Genomic DNA, 11259 nt, shown 5'->3' on the forward strand with positions numbered 1-11259 from the left:
ACAATTTGTACAAGCCCTGTTGTCTTATCAGTTGATTCTTTCCTTTATTTTCTTTAATTATTAACAAAATTGTTAGCGGAAACACGCACAAAATGTCGTTCGTCCCGGCTAACCGATTTGTATAGCGCCACAATAACTAGTGGATGGACAGTTTGCATGTGCTGTACAGAGGGGTGTCTGTCTGTTAGGTCATCAGCCCAGAGGCTGGTTAGATCCTCAAATAGCACCACCGAAGGTTATGCGGTTATAAGGAAACCCCCAAAACCAATGGCAGCACCAAAATGAGGCGTACTAGGCAAAATGAGGAGTGAGGTAGTTTGCCATTGCTATCCTCACTGGGTCAGAAAGTACTATTGCAGCACGACTGACCCTATGAGCAGCACCTTTCATAACACTCAGATGCACAAGTCGTGCTCTGAATGTCATTACTCAGTACTACCCATACCCCAGCAGCTTCCATATTGTCACAGCCATGGATGTTGACTGGGACTTCGGTGGAAGCTACACTTTACTCTGACCTGTGCCAAGAGATGGATGCAAAAGTACTGTATCCATCAAGAAATGACAGCAGGCAGTACAGAGGGGTAGCAGGCTATACTTTTTTGCCAAGGTCATGGTGATTCACCCGCTTGCCGCGCGCATTCGTCAGCCTGCAAGTCTCTTTAGTGTGTAGTGAAAACCTACAACCTGTTTTCCAGCTCTTATTATTATTATTATTATTATTATTATTATTATTATTATTATTATTATTATTATTATTATTATTATTATTATTATTATTTGCTAATTACTTTACGTTGCAACGACACAGATAGGTCTTATGGCGACGATGCGATAGGAAAGGGCTAGGAGTGTTAAGGAAGCGGACGTGGCCTTGATTAAGGTACAGCTCTAGCATTGGCCTGGTGAGAAAATGGGAAACCACGGGAAAACATCTTCGAACTCACTATCTGCGGAATGTAAGCTCACAGCTGAGCGCACGACCAACTCGCTCCTTAACCTTACTGTTACACACTGCACTATATGAATAAAAGGCTGCGTAGCCGAAGCTTATTCACCCTGCAACCCGTGGTTTCGATTCCCTGTCAGGACGAGATTTAAGGACGCGACCAACAGCGGTGATTGGGAATTAGAAGTGGGGGGAGGGGGCGATATATTAAAACTTTAAAAAAAGCTACAAAACGGTAAGTTTTTATGCTCGCTGAGCGAATTTCAACAGAGAGGTAAAGTTTGACAGTTTACCAACTTCAGTGGAGTAATAGTAGCTTTTTGAGATTTTAATTCGTCCGCCTCTGTGGTGTAGTGGTTAGTGTGATTAGCTGCCAGCCCCGGAGGCCCGGGTTCGATTCCCGGCTTTGCCCCGGAAATTGAAATGTGTTAAGAGGGCTGGAACGGGGTCCACTCAGCCTCAGGAGGTCATCTGAGTAGAGGTGGGTTCGATTCCCACCTCATCCATCCTGGAAGTGGTTTTCCGTGGTTTCTCACTTCTCCGCCAAGCCAATGGCGGGATGATACCTAACTTAAGGCCACGGCCGCCTCCTTCCCTCTTCCTTGTCTATCCCTTCCAATGTTCCCGTCCCCCAGCAAGGCCCCTGTTCAGCATAGCAGGTGAGGCCGCCTGGGCGAGGTACTGGTCATCCTCCCCCGTTGTATCCCCGACCCAGAATCTGAAGCTACAGGACACTGCCCTTGTGGCGGTAGAGGTGGGATTCCTCGCTGAGTCCGAGGGGAAAACAGACCCTGGAGGGTAAATAGATAAAAAAGAAGAAGAAGACTATACAATAAAACTTTCACCGAATCCCACTATCGGCAGCCCTGAAGATGGTTTTCCGTGGTTTCCCATTTTCACACCAGGCAAATGCTGGGGCTGTACCTTAATTAAGGCCACGGCCGCTTCCTTCCAACTCCTAGGCCTTTCCTATCCCATCGTCGCCATAAGACCTATCTGTGTCGGTGCGACGTAAAGCCCCTAGCAAAAAAAAAAAAACTTTCACCGAAGGAACAATATTACACATGTTTTACAATTACATAGAAGTACGGCGCGATTATACAATTAAAAAATCGTTTAGCATTCAACTACACACTTAGAAACCAACAGACACTAAAGAGACTGCCAGACTGATGAGTATTCGCGGCAAGCGGTTGAATCATTCCTCAGCGTGCATGACCTTGGCAAAAATGATGTACCTCCTGTCACCCTTCCTCACATCACATGCAAAGTGTCCACTACCTGCTGTGGCGGTTAGGCGCGACGAACTTTTTGTACGTATTTCCGCTAATAATTTTGTTAATAATTAAAGGATCTAATTAACTGATAAGGCAACAGGGCTTGTACAAAATGCTTGTTTTAATAAGTCCTACTTTCAGCCGGTTAAAATGGAATAAAAATTTTACGTCCCTCCACTTCCTCCAAATCGCCACTACCGGACGCGACTGCCTCTCCTGAAGACTTTTCACTCAGTTGACAACAGAAATGTGTAGCAACATAATTCCTGCAGTTATAGATGTAACAACTGTATGTCAATTAGTGCCAAGGTTACGGTGAGAAGAAACCTTCACAGTCCATCATTCCAAGGGCCTTCATCGTCTTGCTTGCTAAGTGAGGATAGGTATTTGAGGACTGCATGCCATGCTCTTAGCTAATTGCTTCACTTACGTGCATGCACTCGCGAGGGTACAGAACGAAGCTTCTTTAGCCCAGATTTCAGATCCCGGAAAGAACTGATGTCTGACCTACTCTTGAGAGAACGCTACGTTATCATCTCACATCCACAGGAAGTTGCCGCTGCACAATCTGTCACTATTAATATTCCTCGTATAGTAGTCCTTAAGAACAGTACTCGCACACCACAATAGGTCCTCTCATAAGTTAATATTCGGGTGGGATTTCCGTTACGCAGATTTATTCATTGCTCAATTTGATCCGGTAGACTTCTTCTGAAGGTTCGAATTATAAAAAAAAAAAGTAGCTGTAAATATAAGTGTTGGTAAATTGATTTGTACCGCTTACTTTGACAATGTGGCGTACATCATGTTGTACCTCGAATGTAAACTTGCATTGAGAAGATGACAGGATCGAGCCACCCATCGTGAACATGTTTTTCTATGGTTTCCGTTTTGTAATTAGGAGAATGAAGGGAGGAAACCTTAATTCAAGCCTCATCCACTCTCTTCCCTGTTCTAGGCCCCTCCTCCTCTGTGGATGGGGGCAGTGGGAACCTGACTGTCATAGGGAGATCTGAACTTTGGAGCGTGGTTTAGTGACCATGGGTTGCCCAGCTGAGACTAGGATTGATTCCACTTACGTGTGTAGTCTATGAAAAGGAAAGTGAAGTTTTTACCGCGCAGTATAAGCTATCCTCCTGCTGCTCGGTCTTTCAGGCAGAGCTGAAAATGAAAATTAAAACCTACAACCTGTTTTCCAGTCTTTGACCGGGTCAGGGAGGCAATGAATGAACCATATAGGCTATTATTACAATGGGGTCGCCACTCCCAAGCTCCATAAAAATTAACGACTGATATATGCTATAAAATGATAATGGAGAGTGTTGCTGGGATGGAACATGACAGGGAAAACCGGAGTACCCGGAGAAAAACTTGTTACGCCTCCGCTATGTCCAGCACAAATCTCACATGGAGGGACCGGGATTTGAACCTCGGTATCCAGCGGTGAGAGGCCGACGTCAGGCAGAACTACTAGCTATTTCAATACAGTGGTATCATGACAACAACAAAAGGGTCCAAATAGTGACTCGCAAGCTGCGTTGACGCCTATAGACAACAAATAAAATATGAACCCGTTAGCAGTTGCTGTAAGAACTACAGCTCACCAAATCCGTCATATCTGCATTTTCTGGATTCGCGCACATACTGGATCCATCAGAAATGAGAGAGTTGATCAACTGGCAAAAGCTGCTGCTCAGTCAAATCCGGAAGTCATGTATGACAGTTCCCCCTTATGCTATGCAAGAAGACAAATCAAAGAACATATCTTGAATCAATGGAACATCCTTTGGACCTCTGCTTCAAATGGATCCGTCTCTAGAAGAATATATGTTCCCACAGTTTACAACTAACTTCAATGCAAACTTTTAGTGCCAAATTTTGAGTTAACACAATTTATGTCAGGCCATGGAAATTTCAAATCATACTTTGAATGTTTCAAAGTTATTTTGACAGGTTATTATTCTTGCATTTGTGGATGTACTCAAACAGTTGATCATTTAATATTTGATTGTCCTGTGTTTGCAAGAGCAAGATTGGATTTGGACTCTCATTTGAACTGCTGTAATATTCAGCTTTCACAACCACTATACCATATTTTCATACAGAAATGCTGTTGGAATCATTTCCTAATTTTCATTCATCGCATCTTTCGTAAACTGGTTCTGTAAATCATCATCATTATGTTTAACTTATAATTGTGTGTTTGAACAATAACCCTAAAGTACTTTGTAAAATTGGGTTAATATGTATTGGATAATAATAATAATAATAATAATAATAATAATAATAATAATAATAATAATAATAATAATAATAATAATAATAATAATATGTGTGTCGGGCCGCCTACATTTATCTTCCCAGTCTGACCTCAGTTATTCAACTTTTATTCTGCTCCGACCCCAACAGTTTGGGAGGACTTAAGTGTCTAATTTTCGCGTCTTTCCTTTACTATTTCTGATACTCTCATTCATCGAAGTGTCAGATTTCTTTTATCTTCTCTTATTTTGCTAGTGGTTTAAAGTCGCACTAACACACTGAAAGCCGGACTGAGTGGCCCAGACCGTTGAGGCGCTGGCCTTCTGACCCCAACTTGGCAGGTTCGATCGTGGCTCAGTCCGGTGGTATTTGAAGGTGCTTAAATACGCCAGCCTCGTGTCGGTAGATTTATTGGCACGTGAAAGAAGTCCTGTGGGACAAAATTCCGGCACCTCGGAGTCTCCGAAAACCACAAGAGAGTAGTTAGTGGGGGGTAAAACCAATAACATTAATTAATTAATTAATTAATTTAATTAACACATTGAAGGTTTTTGGCGACGCAAGGATGGGAAAGAGGTAGGCTTGAGAAGGAAGCGGCCGTGACTTTAATTAAAATACAGCCCCAGCATTTGACTGGTGTGAAAATGGAAAACCATGGAAAACAATCTTCAGGGAAGCAGACGGTGACATTCAAATCCAGCATCTCCCATCTCACAGCTACACGACCCTAACCGCACGGCCAAATCGCTCGGTCTGTTCTGTTTTCCTTTTCTGATTAATTTAACGGAAAACAGCGAAAAAGTACTTGAATTTAAGTGGAAACAGCTAAAAAGATAATTTTTATAGAAAAGAGCTAAAAAATCAACTTAGCAAAAAGCAGTGAAAAAGTTCATGAATTTAAGTGGGAAACAGCTAAAAGTACATGAATATAGCAGAAAACTGGTAAAAAGTACATGAATCTAGCAAGAACCAGAAAAAGTAAGTTAATTTAGCATAGAGCAACGAAAAAGTACATACATTTAAGCGAAAACAACTAAAAGTACATTAATTTAGCAGGAAAAAGGTAAAAAGTACATTAATATAGCAAAAATCAACGAAGAAGTACATGAATTTAAGATAAAACAACTAAAAGTACATTCATTTAGCAGAAATCAGCTAAAAGTACTTTAATTAGCAGAAAACAGCGAAGAAGTTAATAATTTTAAGTGAAAACAGCTAAGAAGTTTATTAATTTAGCAGAAAACAGCGAAAAATACATTAATTTACCGTAGAAAAGCTAAAAAGCACATTAATCTAACACGAACAGGTAAAAAGTACATGTATTTAGAAGAAAACTGCTGAAAAGTACATTAATTGAGCAAAAAACAGCTAGAAAGTATATTAATTTAGCAGAAAACAGTTAAAAAGTTCATTAAATTAGCTGAAAACATCGATAAAGTGCATTAATTGATCAGAAAACAGCGACAAAGTACATTAACTTAGCAGAAAACAGCGAAAAATCATATTAATCTAACAGGAAACAGGAAAATGTACATGTCTTTAGCAGAAAACTACTAAAAAGTACATTAATTTGGCAGAAAACAGCTTAAAAGTACATTAATTTAACAGAAAACAGCGAAAAAGTATTTGAATTTAAGAGAAAACAGCTAAAAGGACTTTAATTTTACAGAAAATAGCTAAAAAATTAATTAACAGAATACATCGAAAAAGTACATTAATGTTAGCAGAGGATAGCTGCCCAGTTGCCACTTAACCCTTAACTGATATCATACCTCTGTGAGACATTCCCACCGTCATCCTCTCTCTTTCCAGGGTGCTGTTGAATTTATAGTTATTCACACTATGAAATGGCGTAAGTGTCTGGATGTGTCCGAGGACTTCGGCCATCACGCTAACCATTTAGCCATGGAGCCGGACATTCACACGATAAAAAACAAAAGAATAGTACTGTACCCTGTGATAAGGAACTCTAAACAACATGGACTTTGGGCGTCAGAATGTACTCATGTTTTGAGTTTTACAGCAATTTGCTTCTTTTACTGATTCTATACCCGTAATATTGAAAGAAGCATTCTGATAGATAGGGATGGAGGGATGAGCATTGCACGGTGTTGCCACATTCCTGCATTCCTTTCTCCCTCCCCTCGCTTCCTGCTCACTTGTTCGTTCGTTCAGACCGCTGTGCTCTGTTGCACACAACTCAGAAGTGAGAGATTTGGCAACTCCGATCAACACGAGCCGGCCAGCAGGCTTATCTCCATGGCAACCGCAGTGGACCAGCCCACGTTTCCATGGCAACCATAGCCCCCACTCCCTTATTCCCACCCAGGCAGGTAGTCAACGGACCTCCCTCTAAGAAATATCAGAATGCTTCTTTCAATATTAGGATCTTAATTTCTTTATAAGAAATAATGACTCAGGGAAGGAATTTTCATTAACAAGCTGTCGAATTTCCCTTTGCGAAAATCAAATAATCTTAAATATGTCTTTGTATAATTGAAATTCAAAATTGACAACGATTAATTTATTTGCATCTAACGAATCGTTTACGGAATTTGGAGTCGGTAAGTGTTGGAGCCAATGCAATGAAAAGGGGAAACTGAGACAGGGCCTATGGAACTACCATGAACAAAATAATGTACAGAGAAAAATATAGAATCATGAATATGTTCTTGAGTTTAGAGAACTAGAGAGCGAGTACACATTCTTTGGTAGTTGCACTCCTACGACATGCAGGGGGTTCATGAACATTAATGCATCCTTTCACTACACCCACACCGGAGATAAAGAGTTCCGATAAAGTGAAAGAAAAATTAGAGTATCCACCAAAGAATAGTAAGGCTAATGAACTGTGAGAAAATGAAAGACATTCTAGACCTCGCATATATAAAACCAATTATTATTATTATTATTATTATTATTATTATTATTATTATTATTATTATTATTATTATTATTATTATTATTATTATTATTATTATTTCGTGTGGCCTCCGTGGCTCAGGTTGCAGCGCGCCGGCCTAACACTGCTGGGTTCCGTGGTTCAAATCCCGGTCACTCCGTGTGAGATTTGTGCTGGACAAAGCGGAGGCGGGATAGTTTTTTCTCCAGGTACTCTGGTTTTCTCTGTCATATTTCATTCCAGCAACACTCTCCAATACAATTTTATCAATAATTGCCCCAGAGGAGTGCGACAGGCTTCGGCAGCCGGTACAATTCCTATCCTCGCCGTTAGATGCGGGCTTCATTCATTCCATTCCTGACGCGGTCGAATGACTGGAAACAGGCTGTTGATTTTCATTCATTTTCATTATTATTGTTTTGTCATGGCCAGCTAAGAGCCACGTCATTTCAACTGTTTCCCTTGAGCTTTAATGTTGGTCCAGTATTCCTTCATTCGTATACGGTGTTGCTCCTTTCGCTCTTTCGTCCATGCCTTTCCAGTTTTCATCTTCGGCTTTGGTCGGAAACTGTGATGTTCTTGGAGTTTTTTCCTAAGTGGGACACGCTCCTGGATATCTTCAAATGAGATCCCAATCTCCTGTAGATCTTTCTGTACCTCACTGAATCATGCCCCCTTTGCCTTTTCTCTCGGAGGGAAATGAAAATGCGATTGGTTAACCATGTTGACTTCATTCGGGCCAAGTGTCCATAAAAAGTAATCCTGCTTTTCCGCACCACGTCGGTTATTTTCTCCACATGCGAGTGCAACTCCTGGTTGTGCCGTCTCCTAAACTCGTCATTGCCTTGACTGGAACCAAGATTTTTCTCAAAACCTTGATTTCCTTACCCTCCAATTATTATTATTATTATTATTATTATTATTATTATTATTATTATTATTATTATTATTGTCCGCCTCTGTGGTGTAGTGGTTAGCGTGATTAGCTGCCACCCCCCGGAGGCCTGGGTTCGATTCCCGGCTCTGCCACGAAATTTGAAAAGTGGTATGAGGGCTGGAACGGGGTCCACTCAGCCTCGGGAGGTCAACTGAGTAGAGGTGGGTTCGATTCCCATCTCAGCCATCCTGGAAGTGGTTTTCCGTGGTTTCCCACTTCTCCTACAGGCGAATGCCGGGATGGTATCTAACTTAAGGCCACGGCCGATTCCTTCCCTCTTCCTTGCCTATCCCTTCCAATCTTCCCATCCCTCCACAAGGCCCCTGTTCAGCATAGCAGGTGAGGCCGCCTGGGCGAGTTACTGGTCATTCTCCCCAGTTGTATCCCTCACCAAGAGTCTGAAGCTCCAGGACACTGCCCTTGAGGCGGTAGAGGTGGGATCCCTCGCTGTGTCCGAGGGAAAAGCCGACCCTGGAGGGTAAACAGATGATGATGATGATGATGATGATGATGATGATGATGATGATGATGATGATGATGATGATGATTATTATTATTATTATTATTATTATTATTATTATTATTATTATTATTATTATTATTATTACCGTGTTTTGGTGGTAGTTATGCATGAAAGAAGGTGCGGGGTGGTGAACGGGTCTCAAGCTACTAAAGTGAAATTAATTTTAAAATTTAACAAGGTTATATTTTCTTTTCAAAATTAGGTAACAACAAATAGAACAGGTACTTAGTAGCCGAAACACGATTGACAAATACATTTACATAGGTACCCCATTTGGGGCTTCAAAAGTCAGAAACATAATTCTTGAGCAATGAGCCCAACCTTACAATGAACACCATACAACAAAGGGGCCGAAAACCCCCAAACATGCCAGAAACATCTGCTTCCAATTACATCCAAAAGCCTCCTTGAGGCAGAAACACAATTTTCAAAAAGGGCAACTTCCCCCTAAAATACAAGCCTATCATAGGCCACTCCGAACTCCACCTTTAAGCCGTCCTCAAAGGACATATACACAGGGGCAAAATACCCAACCTACTGAGGTCTGTTAAATAACAAGAAGATTAATACATGACCTCTAAAATACAATTTGAGAGGAGGCGAACTTGCACTCCTAATACACTTTGCTTAAGACCTACTTGGCACTAGGCCGTTAATACAAGGGCTAATCCCATACTACAGAGGTGACTTAATAGCAATTTACATTACATTACGGAAGAATTGGTTGAGAAAAATAAGTTCACCTCAGGACGATGTGAGTGGGAGCTCGAGAGGGTTAAGCACTCTCTATCCCGATATGTCGTTTTAAAAGAGAATATATGAAAAGAGTAGTTACATTTTAGGAAAAGGTTACATGGTTGAACGCTTAGAACCCGCCCCGAAAGTTAAACTGCTGAGCTAGCAAAGAAAGAAGATATTAATCGGCCATTACCTTGTGTTGAACGGCTGGAGAAGAAAGAGGCGCTTCCCGCCCCCTGCTATGTACTTAACACACTGAAAGATGGAACAGAAGTGGCCCGGAGACCCGAAAATCAGCAGTTTATATCCTCTCGCGGAAGGTTCTAGGCGTTAGGGGAAAGAAAACACCCTCCCACAAACTCTTTATTGGGTAGGACCCCGCAACAGATTCAAGTTGGGGGAAGATACACCAGATTGGTCAGAAATTAATAGAAGAAATTCGGGATTGGATACATTCATAACAAGGGGAAGAAAGGGGTAAATATTGCCAACTTAAACAATGACAGAAAGAAATTTAACAAAGAACAAACTCTTGAAATTAAATTTTCTCCAAAAATAAAATAGTTCTTTGACTCCGCACTAGGTTGCACTATTGTAGATCTTCAGTAGTGTCCTCTAGAAGAGAAAGTTCACACTTCTTACTTCAAGCGAAACAAAAACACATCAAAAGTGACACAGTTCTAAAACTCCAAAATTTACAGGTAGTGACATCTTCTGAGAAGGTAGAAAATTAATACCGTCAATAAAGTTCAGACTTCCTCCAGCAGAGGAGTTTTAACTGGCGCGCATTTAAATTAGCGGCGTGGAGGTGTACCACCCGGTACAGACCTCCCCCCCCCCCCAAAAGTTCCTCCAAGGGGTAACACAGAAGAACATAAACTTTTGTTTGAAAATAAGGTCCAATAAATTGCAGAAGTATTTGAGAAATTTCTTAATTCAGTTCCAAAATTTTTGTTGTAATTGGTAACGTAAGGTATTTATGTTTGTAGAAGGCGAATTTCTGAAGATAATCTTTTAAAAGGTGATGAAAAATTTTGCAATGTCCACCAAATTTGTTGTTGAATTCCCAAGTGTAGTCATCTCTTATAGTGACTGTCCATGTAGTTGATGTAGGCTAAGTTGGATGGCCAGACTGGCCGTTGCAGCTTGCGTCCAAAGGAGGCCGCTCGGACCCCTCAAGTACCCTGAGATACCGCTCGCCCGCACTATGAGGGGAGCAGAGGTGTTGAAGCACGCCGCGCCCGCGGTGAACATATACAGGCCGCGGGCAAGTAGCAGGTCGTGCGCCGCACATCAGCCTTGGCCGGGAGGAGAGCTCCGGCTCGCCGTGCACACGTCGTCCTCGCTGGGGCCGAGGGGGCCCGTCCTCTGCTCCAGTAGCTGCACGGCGTCGCGCGGCTGCGGGGGCACTGAAACATTAAAGCTTGGCGGCAGAATTGTGTTGGACTATCATCTTCTTTGAGGGTACAGGCTTGTGGAGAGGTTGAGGGGCCAGCGGCGTGCAAATATCCATGGCATAAGTTAAGCCACTGTGTAAGGTGGAGCAGGAGACGGGAGCGTGGTAATGGCCGAGGCAAGGACAGAATGGCAGTTTAACAATCGGGGAAGGTTTTACAAGAGGCTTACATATAAGACAAAATATAATAGAAGGGGCAGAAAGCCTTAAAAGTTGAA

Source organism: Anabrus simplex, chromosome 8, assembly GCF_040414725.1.
Source record: "Anabrus simplex isolate iqAnaSimp1 chromosome 8, ASM4041472v1, whole genome shotgun sequence".
NCBI lineage: Eukaryota > Metazoa > Arthropoda > Insecta > Orthoptera > Tettigoniidae > Anabrus > Anabrus simplex.